General features: G+C 40.1%; 1 long non-coding RNA gene, 1 other non-coding gene and 1 pseudogene across 2 annotated transcripts; all 3 read right to left on the bottom strand.

Annotated features, from left to right (window-relative positions):
* Window positions 1–6787: 6787 nt before the first annotated feature.
* Window positions 6788–7374, bottom strand: LOC116137468. Its single transcript, XR_004129191.1, has 3 exons — window positions 7245–7374; window positions 6960–7063; window positions 6788–6827 (listed from the first exon to the last, which is right to left on the bottom strand). It is a non-coding gene; the product is annotated as an uncharacterized LOC116137468 (long non-coding RNA).
* Window positions 7375–13984: 6610 nt separating this feature from the next.
* On the bottom strand, window positions 13985–17182 carry LOC116137503 (annotated as a pseudogene).
* Window positions 17183–20497: 3315 nt separating this feature from the next.
* LOC116137576 lies at window positions 20498–20604 on the bottom strand. The gene has a single exon (XR_004129209.1). It is a non-coding gene; the product is annotated as a small nucleolar RNA R71 (small nucleolar RNA).
* Window positions 20605–20831: the final 227 nt, after the last annotated feature.

Raw genomic sequence — 20831 nt, 5'->3', positions numbered from 1 at the left:
AGGAAAGCGTGGACACGATGAAAATTGACCTGGGAAGTGTGAGGGAGTATTTAACGGAGATGCACGAATTAATGCGTATGAGGGAAGAAAGGGATGAAAAACGAAATAAGGAGAAGGAGAAATCATCCCCGTCATTGGAGAATCTGAATGAAATCACAGCAGCGATAATGAGAAGGAGGACAAGAGGATTCGCAAACTGGAGTTGCCAATATTTAACGGAGATGATCCTTTTGGATGGACCTTCAAAGCTGATCGGTACTTTACAGTCAATCAATACGAGGAAGAAGAGAAAGTGCAGGCAACGACGGTGTGTATGGAGGGTTGAGCCTTGAACTGGTACTAGTGGGTCGAATCTCGGTCGCCAATAACCTCCTAGAGCTCTTTCAAATCAGCGCTAGTAGAAAGATTCAGACCATCGTATAAGGGGTCTGCTTATGAAGCACTGGTGGCGTTGAGGCAAACTGGGACTATGACTGAATATCGTGAATAGTTTGAAGAATTATCAACCCCTCTGCGTGAGTTAGGAGAAGATCTCCTAATGGGCATCTTTGCAAATGGCCTTAGAGAAGAGTTAAGGGCTGAGCTAAGGGTGAGTAGATCCAACAGTTTATTTGAGCTTATTGACCAGGCCCACAGAATAGAAAAGAAGAATTGGGTCTTGGACAAAACTAAGCCCAGATTTTTCAAAACCCAAATGGGCAAACCCAAGAGTTACAATTGGGTCTCTATTTCTCCAGATCTGGGACGACAAAATGGGTGGAATATGGGAGTCAAACCTACTGAAACAGGATAGAACAACCGAATGTGGGATAGGAGAGAAAAATCAATGGGAGGAACAACCACCCCACCCCGCAATGATGGATTCCGACGACTGACAAAGGCAGATCTGCAATATAAGCGCGAAAGGGGACTGTGCTTCCGGTGTGACAAGAAATTTGGGCCAAATCACCGGTGTAAGAGTCGATCTCTTTAGGTTTTAATTCTACTGGATGACGATGAACCTGACAGAGGAGAAACCATGAGTGTACCAGAGACAGAAAACTCCGTGGAAGGTAATTCTCTATCGCCATCCATGAACTCCATTGTTGGCATTACATCAGATCGAACCATGAAGATTCGGGGGTAGATTGGAAGTGAGGAGGTGGTTGTGTTAGTAGAAAGTGGAGCCTTACATAACTTTATCTCACATGGGTTAGTGCAAAAACCGGAAATCCCGATCGATGGAACTAAGTCCTTCGGGGTCATGGTGGGTAATGGGTTCAAAATCAAGGGTGAGGGGATATGTCGAGATGTGAAGTTAGAAATGCAAGGGATGGAAGTTCAACAAGATTTTTTTCCATTTCAATTGGGTGGGGCCGATGTGGTCCTAGGAATTACTTGGCTAAGCACCTTAGGTGATGTTTATTCCAATTGGGGCAAGTTGACTATGGCGATTGCTAAGGAAGGTAAACAGGTGATACTCAAGGGAGATCCTTCACTTGTTAAGACAGTACTTTCTCTGAAAACTTTACTCAGGATGCTGCCACTGGAAGGGGATGGATACGTGGTGGAATGCAATTCAATAGAGGTCAAGGATAGTCTGGAAGAAGGAAAATTGGAACCTGTGGTGGCAGAGGTGTTGATTGATTTCGCCCAAGTTTTTGACCAAACCACTAGACTCCCTCCTCGCAGAAAACTTGACCATGCCATTACCTTGCAACCAAGAACCAACCCACCCAATATCAAACCATATAAATACCCTTACCTCCAAAAAAATGAGATTGAGAGATTAGTTGGGGAAATGATGGATGCAGGGATTATCCAACCTAGCACAAGCTCCTACGCCAATCCCGTGTTGTTAGTAAAGAAAATGGATGGGAGTTGGCGATTCTGTGTTGACTTTAGAGCCTTAAATAGCATTACCATACCCAACAAGTTCCCTATTCCATCAAATTAGAGTTAAAGAGGAGGACATTCCAAAGACAGCCTTCCACACCTACGAGGGCCATTATGAGTTTTTGGTGATGCCCTTCGGGTTAACGAATGCACCATCTACCTTCTAGGCCCTTATGAATATAATTTTTCGGCCATTATTACAGAAGTTCATTCTTCTTTGACGATATTCTCATCTACAGCCTTGACATGACTACCCACATTCAACACTTGCAACAAACTTTCCAGATTTTGTAGGATAATGCACTGGTGGTCAACCAAAAGAAATGTCTTTTTGCTCAATACAGGTTAGAATATCTGGGCTACTTAATATCAGCCTAGGGGGTGGAGGCTGGACCGCAGAAGATTGAAGCAATGATATCTTGGCCTGTACCGCACAATTGGAAAAGCTTGAGAGGGTTTTTAGGGCTTATGGGGTATTATCGGCGGTTTGTGAAAGGTTATGGTTCCATAGCTCAGCCACTTACCCAATTATTAAAAAAAGATTCATTTAGCTGGGGTGATAAAGCTCAAGGGGCATTTGACAATCTTAAGACTGCCATGACCACTGTGCCCATTTTAACGATACCCAATTTTGAGCTTCCATTTGAGATTCAGACAGATGCTTCAAGGGCTGGAATGGGTGCTGTTTTAGTACAGAATGCTAGGACTATTGCTTCTTCAGTAAGGCTTTCTCACTTCAATCTCGGATTAAGTCAGCCTATGAACGGGAACTTATGGCTAGTGTCTTTGCCATTCGTAAGTGGAGTCATTATCTCATTGGCTGCAAATTTATCATCAAGATGGACCAACGAAGCTTACAATTTCTTATGGACCAAAGGGTTAAAACGCCAGATCAGTACAAGTGGATTTCAAAGCTCATGAGATACTTATTTGAGATTCACTACCTTCCGGGCAATTCTAACAAGGTGGCTGATGCCTTGTCCCGAAGAGAGGACACAAGGGAACTCATTGCCATTACCATAGTTCAGTTCATGGATTATGATGCTATAGCAGCTGAAGCACAAGCTGATCCTAAGTTACAAGTTATTGTTCAAGACCTTCTTTTCGACCCCAATAGTAGTCCTCACTACCAACTCCGTAAAGGTTGTTTATTGTTTAAAAACAGGTTGTCCTCACTAAAAACTCCCCATTCATTCCTAAACTACTGGGGGAATTTCATTGTAGTCCGAGTGGTGGCCACTTTGGCTTCTTTCGGACTTATAAAAGAATTGTTGCTGTTGTGTTTTGAGAGGGTATCAGATGGGATGTGCTAAAATTTGTTCAGACATGTGCCACTTGCCAAGTTAACAAACACTCTTCACTCAGACCTACAGGGTTGTTATAGCCCCTTCCTATCCCAACCTAAGTGTTTGATGATCTTTCAATGGACTTCATAGGTGGTTTGCCTAAGGCCAAAGGTTTTGACACTATTTTTGTGGTGGTCGATCGTCTCACAAAATACTCTCATTTCCTATTGTTACCCCATCCTTACACCGCCAAAGATGTCGCTAATGAGTTTATACGTGAGGTGGTAAAACTTCATGGCTTTCCACAATCTATTGTTCCTGATCGCGATAGGGTATTCATGAGCCAATTTTGGCAAGAATTGTTTAAATCAGCAGGCACATCTCTTAAATTTAGCTCCGCCTACCATCCTCAAACAGAGGTGGTTAACCAGTGCTTAGAGGCCTATCTGTTAGAGTAGATGCCCTAGAGCCAATCAATTATTGTAGAATTGACTCTTTGTAATAATGTTCATTAATCAATAAAAGGCATTTTATTCTATATCGCGTAAATCATTATTATTGCAATATGTTTTTATATATGTCCTTAGAATGGTAGAACCGTGACGAGGGTATCAAGTGTTTCAAATGTTGATAGTGAGAACCCTATGAGCACATATGGTGGCCATTCTAGAAACGTCCGTAGCTCTAGTATTATTCTGAAGTAAGGGCACAGATAATACGGTAAGGCTATCATAGTGTTGAACGACCCTGTCGAAAGGCAGTGACTGATCTCACTTGTCAAGGTTGTTTGGTGACAACCTGGTGCAACACATGGGTGCTTGTTGTAGGCGGATATACCGCAGCAAGTTCACTGGACTGACCCACCAGAGGATTCCATATGGATGGTAACCCCAGTGTCTATGGAACAAATCCTCTAACGAATGGTGGTGCATGTGATCCTTAGACTTGAGATCACCGGAGCGCCTTGTGCACCGATTGGTACAGTTTGACACTAGCCTAACGCAGTTCTATTCAGAGCTGTCAGTACGGTGGTGATTGGCTATATCAAGGAGTGTATCAAGACTATGGTGGATTGACAAAGGATTCATCACTCCCGGGTACGGGAGAAGTTATCTCACGGCGCAATTCAGTATATGGCAATGACACTAAAACTGTGGCCACAGTGGGATTGAGTTGTTGCTCTATCCAGATTATAATACGGGTCATTGGTCCAGAAACTGAATATATAATATCGAGAGTAACCGAAGGTTGACACTATTTCTATGCCTTCGTCTCGTCGAGATAACGTATGATGAAAGGATCGTATTGTACGGTAACCATATCGTTGACAGGTAGCTACTTTGCTGAATCCGAATCTATCGGGTGGCCATGATGCCTTGCTAGGGGCCAATCTTGGTCTGTGTATTAGTGAGACGATTAATTGGTGTTAATCGCGATACTATACACTACCGGTATGATGAGGAGCCTATGGGTCACACACATAGAAGATAATTTAAGAGCCAAGAAGAAAGAAGGGCGTTTTCGTCTTTTTAGGCGAAAGGGTATTTTGGTAATTTCACAGTGCAATTAAATTTGCTGAGGTCGTAGCCTTTATTTAATTTGTTAGAAAAATTAAATAAGTGAAATTACGTTTAAATGTGTGTTCGCACATATTTAAATATATTATCATTATTGTTAAATGTTAATATATATTTAAATATATATTAATTGATTTTAATTGAGATAATGATGGAAAATAAAATAAATCAAATTGGGAGTGTTTGGCAACATGGGGCGTTTGGGTTGGAGCCCAAGCCTATTCCGTATGGGATTAGGGCAACTTGATTATTTTACTATAAAAAGAAAAGTGTGTGTTAATTAATAAGTAGAATTGATTTTTCCTTGAAAAATAACACACACAGCAGCCCTCTCTTTTCACTCCCACGGTAGAAACACTCTTAGCCTAAAATCAATTTCAATTGATTTGTTTTTCTTCTTAATCTTGGAGCCAAAGAGGATCTAGCAAATCCCTCTTTGGTTCTTTTGAGATTGTCTTCGTGTGGACTACGCAGGTTCGATCCTACACTTGGATTGGTAGCAAAACGTTCAAAGACAATAGTGGTGGAGCCTCCAAACGTGCGTATGGTTTCTAAACACAGATTATTAATTTCTGCAGATTCTTGCTTTAATATGAATTGTAAAATTATACCCTTGATCTTGGCTCATGTAAATGATCCTTGTATTTTATTTTATTTGTTTCTGCTGCGTATACGGGACCGTTTACTAACACTATCTCCCTTGTTTTTGCAGTTCCCAACCTCGATAGTGGCCCAAATGGTTAGCGTGGGTTGAGTTTTGGTACAACAGTACGTACCACAGCTCCACCAAAATGACCCCCTTCAAGGCTCTATATGGCAGGGACCCTCCCATTCTTTTAAAACTCACTGACTGCCCCTCCTTGATTGAAGATGTCAACCGACAGATTAGGGACAGAAATGCCATATTGGAAGAACTCAAGCATAATTTGGCTGTAGCCCAAGATCAAATGAAGCAGTTTGCGGATTCACACCGTCGGGATGTCTTTTTTCAACCCGGGGATTTAGTATATTTGAAGCTCCAGCCGTATCGGTTTCGATCCTTAGCTAGGAAGCTCAATGAGAAGTTAAGCCCTCGCTTCTATGGCCCCTTTAAGGTGTTAGACAGAATTGGTCCAATGGCTTATTGATTGGACCTTCCCCCTACTTCTCGCATCCACCCGGTGTTTCATGTTTCCCAACTTAAACCAAGTCTACATTCTTCCGTCCCTGTTCAACAGCTTCCCTCTTTTTTAACTGAAGACTTAGAACTACAAGTGCAACCTGAAGTTGTCCTCTCCACTCGCAAGTTGCTGGATGGTTCTCTGGAAGTTCTGATTAAATGGCAGGACCTCCCACCATTTGAAGCCTCTTGGGAGGCTTATGACGTGATCTTGCTGCAATTCCCAGACTTTCACCTTGGGGACAAGGTGGGTCTCGAAGGCAGGGGTATTGATAGGCCAACTAAACTGTACAAGAAGAGGAAGAAAAAGGCCAGCCTGGGAAATTCAGTGGAAAGGGGCAGAAAGGGGAATTCAGATTAGAAATTAGTTAGGAGGAATCTCCACGTAAGGGAGTGCAGAGTGTGATTTCAGTTATATATAAGCGAGAGCAATAGCTAGCTGAGCATATCATGAAATCTAGAATCAGTTGGGAGGCCGTTAGACCTTCGAAGTGCTAGCCACCCTTTTTATTTTTCTCTGTCATTATTATTTTCTACTTGCAGTGTTTGGCCATTTTCAATTCAATATATATATTAGTTTAGTTCCCAGTTACAGAGATGTGTTGCTGAGTTTTCACTAATAGCATTTTATTAAGCATTGGGTTGTGTTCTCATCACAGTTGTTTTTGACTCACCAAAAGCTGAAAACAATTTCCAATACGAGAAGAGATGTTAATTAAACATTGAAACTTGAACTCTGTACAAGTCTACAAGATATCCGGAGATGAAATTAGATACAATAACTTACAACTCAAATAAGTCAATGCACCAATGAATAAAACGTTCAAGAGAAGAAAAAATCCAAAACCAATACTTATGGGTGAAGAAGCCTCTAGCCTTAAGAAGTGCTTACCCAACTGTAGGCACATCAATGCTGGTGTCATTGTTGGGCTGCATGAGATTGTAACTTATAAGATCTTTTTGATGAATTAAGGACAGGAAAACTAGATACACCATAGTTTAGCTAAGTGAAAATTGCAATGCAAATAAAAAACAAGATGATCAAAGCATAATAGAACTTACTGTGTCCCATCTTTTATCAAGAAACTCATTCATAACTAGTGCATTCTGTCCATACATCATAGGAGACATATAGTAGCCCCACATCATCCATGGCTCAAGGTCATCTTCAGGAAAAAAAAAGCTAAAGATTTTTAAAATGAATCATTGCTTAAGGAAAAAGTATCCCTAGCAATGAACCTAATTATTTAGTAATATTTACCGTCCAATACTGGGCATAATAAATTGGATTATAAACGGTTTTGCTTAAAAAATAAATTAAAATGGCAAAAAGGGTTAAATTCTCACTTTTGGAAATAATAAATCCTCCAAGCAGAAAAACCATTAGCAAGGTGAACGTACCCAGCAACTTTGATACAACTTCTGTTCATCCAAGAGCAGCAATGAATCGAAAGAGGGACAGAGCCATCTGATGTACACCAAGTAATGCCAAGAATTGTCGTAAAAACCTACAGAAGAAAAAATAAAAGAATTATTAGCAAAAGAACTCTAGTAGCTGATCTAGTTCTAATTACAGGTATGACAAAACCCAAAACACAGAAACAATAATTACAAAATATAGCATCAATAGTTTTCAACAGGTGATTATTATGGACTGAAGGGAACTAGATGAATTGCTTTACCTGCTAGGAGAGGGAGCAAAACCGAGAGTGAAGTATGTCAGAACGATCCATATAGCTAACTCCATAAACGATAAAGGGATCCTAAGAATCCATATAGGTAAAGAAAAAGTCAATGCAGGATAGAATAAGTGATCCCTTTGTTTATAGAAGAAAGGAAGCTTCATAATAGTCATTGAAAGTTCCGTCATCCCATTAAACATCACATTAACTAAACTGAAAAACAATGCTCCAAAATACTTAGTTCCACCAAAGAAAGTGTGTTAGACCCCCCATACATAAGGTCTATAAATCTAAGGGTAGGGGAAGGAATAAGAAAAGGGACACGTGAATATGGGTTTGTTACAAAATGGTGAGGTGGGCATTAAGGGTTGTTAGGATTGATGATGAGTTTGTTAGGAGTTTGTACACCTGGCTGTCATAAGGGGTACAGATTGGAAGAAGTAGCTTATAAAAGGGAGAGTATGTGGGAGAGTAGGAATCAAGTAATATTTTCTCTGGAATTATTTGGGAGGTCCCCAGTTCCTCGAACTGTTGGGACTATCAGTTATTTCAATTCTTCTGTTTTCATTTTGTTCAGTATCTATCAATACAATCTGCTTTTGCTTCTTTTTGCACATACTGTTTGCTCTGTGTTTGTGTTGTTGGTTGTGGAACTTTTGGATTGCAGGGGGTTTCCAATAGATTGGTATCAGAGCAGGTTCGAAAGACAACACACAAACGATCACACACGGGGAATGGTCAAATCGAAGATGGAGGGTAGGATGGAAAATATGGAAAAGGAGATGAAGTCTGTACAAGAGGATATAAGTTCAGTAAAAACAGATATGGGAAGCCTCAAGGAATATTTGACAGAGATGAGGGAATTAATGAGATTAAGAGAGGAGAGGGATGAGAAACGATACCATGAAAAATCGCACTCAAATTCCGAAAATACAGAGTCTGGGAATGATCTAGAACAGGGACAAGAAACAAATAGGGAAGGTGGGAAAGAAGAGAAGAAGGGCCGAAAACTAGAACTCCCGATTTTCAGTGGAGAAGACCCCTTCGGATGGACTTTTCGCGCTGACCGCTACTTTGCTATCAAACCAATTTTGGGGTCGTCAGAAATGGTTAGGCCGCGGCTGTCTGCAGTAGGGTAAGGCATTGAACGGGTCCAATGAGGGAAGGGAGGAACCTTTCAATCGTGGGATGAGTTCAAAGTTGCTCTAATCGCCAGATTCCGACCATCCTTCCAAGGCTCTGCGCATGAGCACTGGTGCGTTAAAACACACCCACCGTGATTGAATATAGGGAGGAGTTTGAATCACACACAGCACCATTGAAGGACTTAGGTGAAGAAATATTATGGAGTCTTTATTAACGGGCTCAGAAAAATAAGGGCTGAGTTAAGGGTGTTAAGGCCCAACTCTTTGCAAGAACTAATTGAACAGGCCCATTGTGTTGAAGAAAAAAACTGGGTCATAGATAAAGGTCGGCCCAAATCGTTTAAACCCAGGAACTAAGGAAAGCTACTCCAGATCTCTAGTAGCCCAGAATCAAGTCGGCCTATTGGTGGTCCAACCCAGCAAAGTCAATCAGCAACCCTGACCCGACCCGACCCGTCTGGTGGCCTACTCTTCAAAACCTCCAGATCCAAGCCAGAACCGTCGTTGCGCACACACAGGAAAGAGAGGACACCGGAAAACACTCACGCGAGTTTTCGAGGGGGATCTGGTGGAAATTTCTGGCGACTGTCCGAAGCTGACCTACAATACAAGAGAGAAAAGGACTTTGCTTCCGATGTGACGAAAAGTTCGGTCCAAATCACCGCTGTCGAGCAAATCCTTGCAGATCCTGTTGGTGTTGTGAAGACGAAACCGAGAAGAGTGAAATCCCACCAGAGGTTGACGAAAATCACAGCCAAGAGGGAAACGACTTGGTTCTGTCCATGAATTCCATCGTGGGCATATCGTCCGACAAACGAAAAGGTCAAGGTCAGATTATGGGTTCTGACATCGTGGTGTTGGTAACAGCGGCGCGTCACATATTTCATCTCTCTTGGAGTTGGTCAAGAGGTGGGTATTACGGTGGAACAGGGAAAAATGTTTGGGGTGATGGTGGGAAACAGAGTCACTGTAAAAGGCAAGGGGTGTGTCGACAGGTCATACTGGAGGTACAAGGAATTAAAATCAGGCAAGACTTCTTTCCATTTGAGCTAGGTGGAGCTGATATTGTCCTGGGTATAACTTGGTTGAGTTCCTTAGGGGATGTCTGTGCGAACTGGAAAAAATTGACGATGAGCTTTGAGCTGAATGGCGGCAGAGTCAATTTACAGGGGGATCCGTCTCTGGTAAAGTCGGGTATCTCATTAAAGTCAATGTTACGGACCATCAACAACAATGGGGGAGGGTTTCTGGTAAAATGTTGCTCCCTGGAAGAAAAATTCATAAACCCAAGGCCAACAACCAGTCCACAAATTCAGGCATTACTTGATCAATATCAACACCTTTTTGACCAACCGTCCAAATTTCCTCCACACCGTACCCATGACCACGCCATAAACCTGAAAGAAGGCGCACCAGCCCTTAACATCCGACCCTATAGGTATCCCTATTTTCAAAAAAATGAAATTGAAAAATTAGTGGAAGAAATGCTAGCTGCCCGTATTATCCAGCCTAGTACCAGTCCATTTGCCAGCCCGGTATTGTTAGTTAAGAAAAAAGATGGGAGTTAGAGATTTTGCGTCGATTACAGGGCCCTCAACAACATAACCATCCCTGACAAATTCCTAATCCCCACCATCGAAGAGTTGTTGGATGAATTGGCCGGGGCTACTATCTTCTCGAAACTCGACCTTCGATCCGGATACCACCAGATCAGAATAAAGGATGAAGATGTCCCCAAAACAGCCTTTCGAACACATGACGGTCATTATGAATTTTTGGTTATGCCGTTCGGTTTGACCAATGCTCCCTCAACGTTTCAGTCCTTAATGAACATCATTTTTAAACCAGTTCTGCGTAAGTTTGTGCTTGTGTTTTTTGACGATATTTTGATTTACAGCCCCGACTTGGAATCACACATCAGCCATCTACAGCAAGCTCTTATGATTCTGGATGATAATGATTTGGTTGGGAATTTTAAGAAATGTCTATTCGGGCAACAGAGGCTGGAGTATTTGGGGCATCTAATTTCGGCCAATGGGGTTGAAGCCGATCCGCAGAAAGTTGCTGCTATGGTTTCTTGGCCTACACCCACTAATGTGAAGAGCCTCCGTGGATTTTTGGGATTAACGGGGTACTATCGCAGGTTTGTAAAGGGGTACGGCAGCATCGCACAACCACTCACAAGATTATTGAAGAAAAATTCTTTTAGTTGGGATCAAGAGGCGCAACAAGCTTTTCTTGCCTTAAAAGACGCCATGACCTCAGTTCCTGTTTTGGCAGCCCCAGATTTCAACTCTTCATTCGAGATCCACACGGACGCATCAGGACAGGGGATGGGGGCTGTATTAGTTCAGAAAAGACGACCCATTGCTTATTTAAGTAAAGCCTTCTCCCCTCAAGCTAAACAAAAATCAGTTTACGAGAGAGAGTTAATGGCTGTCGTGTTCGCAGTGCACAAATGGAGCACGTACTTATTGGGGAGGAAATTCATCATTCGAACAGACCAGCGAAGCCTCCAATTCCTCAAGGATCAGCGGATTAAGACCCCAGAACAGCAGAAATGGGTGTCCAAATTGATGGGGTTTACATTTGATATCCATTATTGGCCGGGAACCACTAATAAGGTAGCTGATGCTTTATCGCGGCGAGAAGAGGAGCCAGAATTATCTTCCTTGACAGTGAGGCAGTTTGCAGAATATGAGGATTTAGCAACGGAAGCCCATCAGGATCCCAAGCTTCGACAGCTAATTCAAGATCTGGTTTTGGCACCCAACAGTCGACAGCACTACAAACTTCGCCATGGCTGCTTATTGTACAAGGATAGGTTGGTTCTACCCAAGGGTTCTCGCTTCATTCCGAAACTATTAACTGAATTTCACTCCAGCCCAACTGGTGGTCACTCAGGATTCTTCCGAACATATAAAAGAGTAGCCAACGTCGCGTATTGGGTAGGCATGAAGAAGGATATCCAGAATTTCGTTCAGACCTGTACCGTATGTCAAGTTAATAAACATTCAGCCTTGAAACCAGCTGGATTACTTCAGCCACTGCCGATACCAACTCAGACTTTTGATGACTTGACGATGGACTTCATTGGGGGTCTCCCACGGACCAAGGGGTTTGACACCATTCTAGTTGTGGTAGACCGATTAACTAAATATGGACATTTTATACTCTTGTCGCATCCTTATACCGCCAAGGAGGTAGCCTTAATATTCATAAAAGAGATAGTAAAGCTGCACGGGTTCCCTCAATCCATCATTGCTGACAGAGATAGACTTTTCATGAGTCAGTTTTGGCAAGAGATGTTCAGAGTTTCTGGCACAGCCTTGAAATTTAGTTCCGCTTACCACCCACAAACGGATGGTCAATCCGAAGTGGTAAACAGGTGTTTGGAGGCATACCTTCGCTGTTTTTGCAGCTCACAGCCCCGTCAATGGCCAACCTGGCTGCCATGGGTTGAATTTTGGTACAACACAACATATCATCGCTCCACCAAGATGACACCTTTCAAAGCCTTGTACGGCCGTGACCCCCCGATCCTTCTAAAGTTCACAGACTACCCCTCTCAGGTCAATGAAGTCAACCAACAGATCCATGAACGAAATGCCATCCTTCAGGACCTCAAACACAACCTGGAAGCAGCACAAGTTCACATGAAAACACATGCAGATCGTCATCGAAGGGAAGTTCAATTTTCACCAGGAGAGTATGTGTATCTTCGCCTACAACCTTATAAATTTAAATCCTTGGCCACACGGTTGAATGAGAAACTGAGTCCTCGATTTTATTGGCCTTTCCGGGTCTTGGAGAAAATCGGCCAAGTATCATACAAATTAGAATTACCCCCAACAGCCCGTATTCATCCTGTTTTTCACGTATCCCAGTTGAAGCACAGTTTGCATAGCTTAGTTTCAGTATAGCCTCTACCTTCCTGTCTCACCGATGACCTGGAATTGCAGGTTCAACCGGCTGAGGTAATGGATGTAAGGTCTCTTATTGATGGCTCCACTGAGGTCCTCATCCGCTGGTACGATCTGCCTATTTTCGATGCTACTTGGGAGTCTTTTGAGGTCATCAATAGCCAATTTCCCCACTTTCACCTTGAGGACAAGGTGGCTCTTCGAGGGGCGGGTATTGTTAGACCCCCCATACATAAGGTCTATAAATCTAAGGGTAGGGGAAGGAATAAGAAAAGGGACACGTGAATATGGGTTTGTTACAAAATGGTGAGGTGGGCATTAAGGGTTGTTAGGATTGATGATGAGTTTGTTAGGAGGTTGTACACCTGGCTGTCATAAGGGGTACAGATTGGAAGAAGTAGCTTATAAAAGGGAGAGTATGTGGGATAGTAGGAATCAAGTAATATTTTCTCTGGAATTGTTTGGGAGGTCCCCAGCTCCTCGAACTGCTGGGACTATCAGTTATTTCAATTCTTCTGTTTTCATTTTGTTCAGTATCTATCAATACAATCTGCTTTTGCTTCTTTTTGCACATACTGTTTGCTCTGTGTTTGTGTTGTTGGTTGTGGAACTTTTGGATTGCAGGGGGTTTCCAACAAAGTGCCAGGTTCCATTTCTAATCTAAAGAACACGAACATGGCTATTAATGACATAATCGTAACAGGGTAGTCTTGAATATATAAACAAATGAATTACGCTTCATTAGCAGCCACTCCCTTGCAAAACATGCCTTGAACAATTCCCAATTTGGAATACCATACTTTTCAGTCACCAATGCAGCAGGGTGGGCTCTGGAATTGTCAAAAGGAACCCTAAGATCTAAGTCAGTTTGTTAGCCTATGTGGAAAGAATTGAAACCGAAACAAAATCAGAAACCGAAACAAATCTGTATGGTTGGCTCTTCCTAAATCAATACTGTTCCTGGTCCTTCTTGGAAGTTACTTCTTGCAGAAAGTCAGCAACTCCTTTTCTGTCTGGGCATTTGAAACCCATGTATTCAAAGAATTGAAGGACATTCTCTCGTGGAACTTGATAGACAATTTGACCTTCTGAAAGTAGGACAACTTGGATGTATGCTTTGCTTTACCTTGGGCTCATCTTTCACTTCTACGTTGCCAGACTGGCAATGAAATTTGGCGTAGACTCTTCACTACATTTTTTATTAGGACATTGAGCGCCCAGAGCACAGCAAAGAGTGCTCTCTCTAGTCACTCTTACATCATCACATGTGTTAGATATCAATTTCAGTCCTCGGCAGATTCCAATTCATTCTCTACTTGAGCAGGTTCCGGTTCCTTCTAGATTGGAGCAGGCTCCAATTCATCCTTTACTTGAGGTTCCAATTCATTATCTACTAGTACATAGACAACAACTGTTCTACTCGGTGCATATACCAAGAAGGAACGAGGCCGGTCATCATACCACCCTTCCTGCACGAGCATGATTGAAGTAAAACCACATCATTAATCAAAAAAGTAAAACAACAGAAGATTTAAAAATATCCTCCGCAAGTGAAATTTCTTACTGAGTTGAAGTACTCAGCATTATGGTCAAGCCTGTTAAAGCCTCCAAACAACTGATAATCTGAATCCAAGACAACCTGGAAAGACGAAAACAAATATAATTTAAATCACAAAATTAAATAGAAATAATGACAATAAATTTAACCATTCTAAGAATATATACAATATGAAGTTTTAGTTTAAAGAAAACTTCTGTTTGATAGAGAGTAATTAATAAAATACAAATGTGGGGTTATTATATATTTTCTTACCTTGATTAGAAACATAATATTAAGTTCATATCTCGTGAATATATCGTGTAATACTATAATTTACAATATTAAATGCAATTAAATTCAGTTTTCTTACCCGACATGTGAAGGTTAAGTTGACAAAATAGTTCTAAATTAGGTTTAAAACTTTCTCTAGTAAAAGAATCCATCAGGTCACTATGAGAGAGGTGTCATGAGTGAAGCTGCGAAATGACAGAAAAATAAAAGGTGTGATTTAGAGCATAAATTCAAGAAGCCTAGAATTTGCACATGGTAGTTCATGAAATTTAACTTGATTAAAATCCTATTGAACCAATTATTGAATACATTTCATTGACGCAAATGATATTAGAATACACTACACCCTAATAAGTAAAAATGAAATCTAGAACTATGAGAAAAGTTAATATAAGATTCAAACTTTCTATTTAAATAATTGGATTATTACCAGAAAAAAGAAATAAAAAAAAATTAGGTGAGAAAAAATAACCATATGCATAAAATATTTGTAAGTATCAAAGCTAAAACACGAAAAAGTGAAAAAAATTAAATGCTTACCTTATATTTTCCTGGCTTTAAGCAGCCAATTCGGTAGTAAGAATAGTTGTTACTCAATGAAAATTGAAGACAAAAACAAGGTTTCCCCTCTCAAGACAATAATCCTGTCTCCTTCATCTTTACGTGATATGTATTGATGCACAGAAGTCATAAACTGCAACAACAGTTAACTAGTAGACCAATTTTTAATTCTAAAAAGTCTAAAAGGTGTACTGGTCATTAAAATAAACCCTATAATTTATGAGAAATATCATTAATATATTATAATTGCCTTCATATAACTCATAAAATACCATAATAAATATTTAATAGATAAAAATGGATAAATACCATAACAATACATAATTCCAAAAAAATTTAACATTAATTATACAAGTAAGAAATTTAGTTCAATTAGAACATACGGTATACTTCTCTTCAAGATGGTGCATCGCCCAATCAAATTTTTGCATTCCGTGATATCTTAAATATTCTACATCCCCTTGGTTGTATCCAACACCCGATAATATTTAGTTACTTTTAAGAATTATATGGATGTCATCTGTGAAAGTTACTATTACAATGAAAGACGTTATATGTCATAAAAATAAAAAAAACAAAAAGTAACTTCTAAAAAAGATAGAATATGTACGACTCATGACAAGTCAATCATGTAAATTAGACGACAAAACAATCATATGAATTAAAATGTTATGTTAACCAAGTGATTAGGTTAAATGTAAAAGTAAAACGAGAAATGATTGATAAGTTGAAATAAAATGATAAGCACCGAGAAGTTGGAAAGTAGATTAATGGTTTTTGGTTCATAGGAATCCATGGGATAAGGAATTGGATTCCTTTCTCCTAAATATTAAGGATCCCTTCTACAGTTTTACCTAGTCTTGGGAATAAGAACCTTGAGTCCTTACCTTATAAACACATTAACTACCAAAAATACCTCATATATTTATGAAGCAAATACCAAGATATTTTCTATTAGCTTAAATATTAAATTTAGATTATAATTTGTAATTCGCCATATGAAATGATAAAAATATCAAATATTTCTGAGAGAGTGAACTTGTACAAATTATTTATGATTTACTTTTTTCCATTACAAAGTTTATGTTGTAACCAAATTATGGAAATCTTATTCTATTACTATGTATGTTCTCATTCTCATTCTCTTCCATGCCATTTACAATATTTTTCTTTACTTTTCCCTTCCACTGACCAACCATGACCTAAGAGAATTCATATACACTTAAATACAGTATATAGGTCCATGATTCTTTTGGCACTATATGGTCAAAGAAGGTTTCCATAAGAAGATTTAAAACTCTTTTTCTCCTCATTATGATAATGAAAAACCATATCTCGGCCAAGTAATCTTATTTAGCAAACTTTGCTTGTGGTTTTCTTCATCATAATATATTCACCGAATTTTTCAGTTATAGTAAGCCTATCCCTGCTAATAATGGATTTAGTGCCTCTCAAATTCACTCTATGTCCACATTAAAACATACGTGCAGTTCATTAATTTAATGATGCCAGCATGAAAGTAAGCAAAAATTTTAGGTATGCCCTTTAAAACTTTGCAAGATTTATTGTTCAAATTCTAACCGAGGGAGAAACTTACCAGATCAAACCTACGCCGGCATTTATCATAACTGAAATTGTTCCCAGGAATTACTTCGCCAGTAGGAAGACGCTGCTCACCTCTTGAAAATCTATTCACTCTATAAAAATTAACAACAAAAAAGAATAACATCAAGTCATTTAAGAGCTTAACACTCAACAAAGGCTAAGTCAAAGATGGTAGAAATGCAAAGACATAAACACAGAATATTAATAATCAATTGCACACCAAGATGCCCAAATTCATTGCCTATAAGGTTCAAATATCCTTCTCCGCCTAGTCCCATAGTAATGAGCCTGATCATTTTGTGTAATGTTATTCCACGATCTATAAGTGGACATCCATTATTGGCCAGGAACCACTAATAAGGTGGCTGACGCCTTATCTAGAAGAGAGGAGGGACCGAAATTGAACTTTCTATCGGTGATCCAATTTGCAGAGTATGAGGACTTGGCAAATGAAGCCCAACAAGACCCCAAGCTTAAGCACTTGATTCAGGACCTGATTATGGATCCCAACAACCAACCCAATTACAAGCTCCGCCATGGCTGTTTATTGTACAAAGATAAGTTGGTTTTGCCTAAGGGCTCACGGTTTATTCCTAAATTACTAACTGAATTTCATTTAAGTCCAACAGAGGGTCATTCCTGACATACAAAAGGGTGGCAAATGTGGCTTATTGGGTAGGCATTAAGAAGGATGTTCAGAATTTTGTGAAAACTTGCTCCATTTGTCAAGTTAACAAGCATTAAGCTTTGAAACCTGCAAGGCTACTTCAGCCACTTCCTATTCCATCTCAAGCATTCGATGAATTGACAATGGACTTCATTGGTGGCCTTCCTAAGGCTAAAGGGTTCGATAGCATCCTGGTGGTAGTTGATAGATTGACTAAATATGGCCATTTCCTTCTCTTATCACACGCTTATAATGCCAAAGAGGTGGCCTTAGTTTTTATGAAGGAGATTGTGAAACTTCATGGCTTTCCCAAGTCCATAATTTCTGACAGGGACAGACTTTTCATGAGCCAATTTTGGCAACAAATCTTCAGAGTTTCTAGGACAGCTTTGAAATTTAGCTCCGCTTACCATCCCCAAACAGATGGCCAATCCGAAGTGGCAAATAGGTGCTTAAAGGAATACCTCCGTTGTTTCTGCAGTTCATAACCCCGTCAATGGCCAAATTGGTTATCTTGGGCTGAGTTTTGGTATAACACGACTTATCATCGGTCAACCAAGATGACCCCCTTCAAAGCTCTATATGGTCGTGACCCTCCGACTCTCCTTAAGTTCACCAATTACCCCTCTCTGGTGGAAGATGTGAACCATCAAATTCTTGAGCGCAATGCCATCCTCCAGGAACTCAAACACAACCTGGAGTGGCACAAGTCCACATGAAAGAACATGCAGACCACCACCAATGGGATATCCAATTTTCTCCAGGTGATCATGTTTTTCTTAAGCTGCAGCCCTACAAATTTAAGTGCCTGGCCAAACGGTTGAATGAAAAACTTAGCCCAAGGTTTTATGGACCTTTCCGAGTACTGGAGAAAATCGGTCAAGTTGCCTACAAGCTGGAACTTCCCCTTACAGCCCGTATTCATCCCGTTTTTCATGTTTCACAGCTGAAGCACAACCTGCATTGCTCAGTACCCATTCAACCTCTGCCCTCTTTTCTCACGAATGACCTAGAACTTCAGGTTCAACTTGCGAAGGTCTTGGGCTATGTGCACCCTTCTTGATGGTTCCAAGGAAGTCCTTATCCGTTGGCACGATCTGCCTTCCTTTGATGCTACCTGGGAATCTTTTGAGATCATCAACAACTAATTTCCTCACCTCCACCTTGAAGACAAGGTGGCTCTTCAAGGAGGGGTATTGTTAGATGATAATCCGAGGATTATACTATTTTATTTAGGCTTTTTGGCTGGATTTTAGATACTTTTTAGTTCGTTTATCCCTGAATTGCTACTTAATTCTATATATTATATGTTTCAAGCCGAAATGTGCAATTTTAGCAAATAATGAGCGAATTGGAGTTTCTGGACCCAGAAGCAAGCGAATCTCAGAATTTGGGAAAGTTCTGAAGCAGAGTTGAAGCACTATGAAGTTTGTTCCCATGGGAAAGCATCGAAGATCGAAGATTCAAGCAAGGAAGCAAGCAAAGGGCAATTTTGTAAATTCAGAATTTTCCAGGAAGGTTTGCCGCGGAGAAGTTTATTCTTCACCGCGGCGAAAGAAGCTAGGCACGAGATTTACTTTAGTTCGTCGCCGCGGTGAAATTTTTTATTCGCCTTTCGCCGCGGCAAAGTCTGCGAAATTTTGTTTTTTCCAAAACGCACAGTTTTATTTTAGGAAAGGTTTTAGGTTTTGGGGGGAACTATATAAGGAAAACCTTGCCATTTTGGTGGGGATTCGTCTGGTTTTCGTTGGGTTTTTAGTGGCTTTTACTCTTTTCTCTATATTTCAATATGTTGAAAACTGTTTTTCTTGCTGTTTGTGTTAATTTAGTTATGAACTAACCCATTTTGGGTTAGGGTTTTGATGTAATTCGGATTTCTATGGATTAATCAATTGATGATTGTTGCTTTTATATTCTATTGCGTAGATTGTGTGATTATTCTGATTTTTATTGATTTTACTTGTTGAACATGATGACATTGAGAAATGATCATGTTGAGCTTCTTGGATAATTACCATTATTATTTTGAATGCTAGAGATAGATTTGAGAAACAATGAAATCAATCTAGGATTCCATTAGCTTAATGAACTTAGATTTGTTAATCTTCAATTTGTTGGGTGCGGAAGATTAATAGGGAAAAGCAGAAATTCATGGCCTGAGAAGGTGTGTTTTACAACTTAAGGAATTCGGTTTACAATCCTTGCATTTGAATGTAAAAGTAGCATAATCCACAGAATTAATCTATAGAGTCCAAATGAAGTCAAACCCTAACCGTTTGGTTTAATTGATATTACTCTTGTGTTAAATCTCGCTTTCATAATTTAGTTGTTTTTACATTTAGTAGATTTTTCTTTCAGTTAAGTTTTATATTCTCCCATAAATCCAAACAATTTTCGGTTTCCCCTAAACCCTAATCCTTGTGGGAACGATACTCACTCATCACTTTATTACATTGTGCAACTAGTGCACTTGCTATATTTGCATGTTGTAATAACAACGCATCAAGTTTTTGGCGCCGTTGCCGGGGATTGATTTTTGTGTTAACATTGAGTTTTTCTTGTGTTAGCTAGATTGGAGTTTAATTTTTTTTTTATTTTTGTTTTAATTGTGTGTTAGTTTAATTTTTGTTGTTCTTTTCTGTGAGCTTGTGATTGCACTTTTTCTCTCTTTTTGTGTAGTTTATGCAAAGAGCAAGTCGTCAACCAGTGGTTCCTGTTGATCCTGAGATTGAAAGAACCACTAGAAGACTTAACAGAGAAAGAAGAGAAAGAGAGGCTACAGTTGAACCAGAGGTCATAGTTATTGAGATGGCAGAAAATAGAACATTAAGGGAATTTTCAGTTCCCTCAGTTGATGGCAGTGGGTCGAGCATAACTAGACCAGCAATACAAGCCAACAACTTCGAAATAAAACCGGCAATCATCCAGATGATCTAGTAGTTGGTACAGTTTAAAGGGGATTTAAAGGAAGATCCAAATCTGCACATTGCAAACTTTTTGGAGATTTGTGATACCTTCAAGTCCAACGGAGTGTCAAATGATGCCATTAGATTGAGATTGTTCCATTTTTCATTGAGGGATAAAGCTAAGGGATGATTAATGGCACTACCATCAGGAACGATCACAACATGGAACGAATTAGCACAGAAGTTCCTGACCAAATTCTTTCCTCCAGCAAAATCAGCGAAATTGAGAAATGATATCACATCTTTTCTATAGGAAGAGTCTGAATCATTATATGAGGCGTGGGAAAGATACAAGGCACTACTGAGGAGGTGTCCACACCATGGGTTGCCAGTTTGGATGCAAGCCCAAACGTTTTACAATGGATTGATGGTTAATGTGCAAACCATGGTGGATGCAGCATCAGGAGGAGCATTGTAAAATAAGACACTGGAAGAAGCTCATGAGTTGCTTGAAGTTTTGGCAACTAACAACTATCAAAGACCTAATGAGAGGGTGCAGCCGAAGAAATCTATGGGTCTTCATGAAGTTGACGCATACACTGCCATTTCAGCCC

The sequence above is a fragment of the Pistacia vera genome, unplaced genomic scaffold, assembly GCF_008641045.1.
Source record: "Pistacia vera cultivar Batoury unplaced genomic scaffold, PisVer_v2 Contig1094, whole genome shotgun sequence".
NCBI classification, from domain to species: domain Eukaryota; kingdom Viridiplantae; phylum Streptophyta; class Magnoliopsida; order Sapindales; family Anacardiaceae; genus Pistacia; species Pistacia vera.
This window is presented reverse-complemented; position numbering and strand designations above follow the sequence as displayed.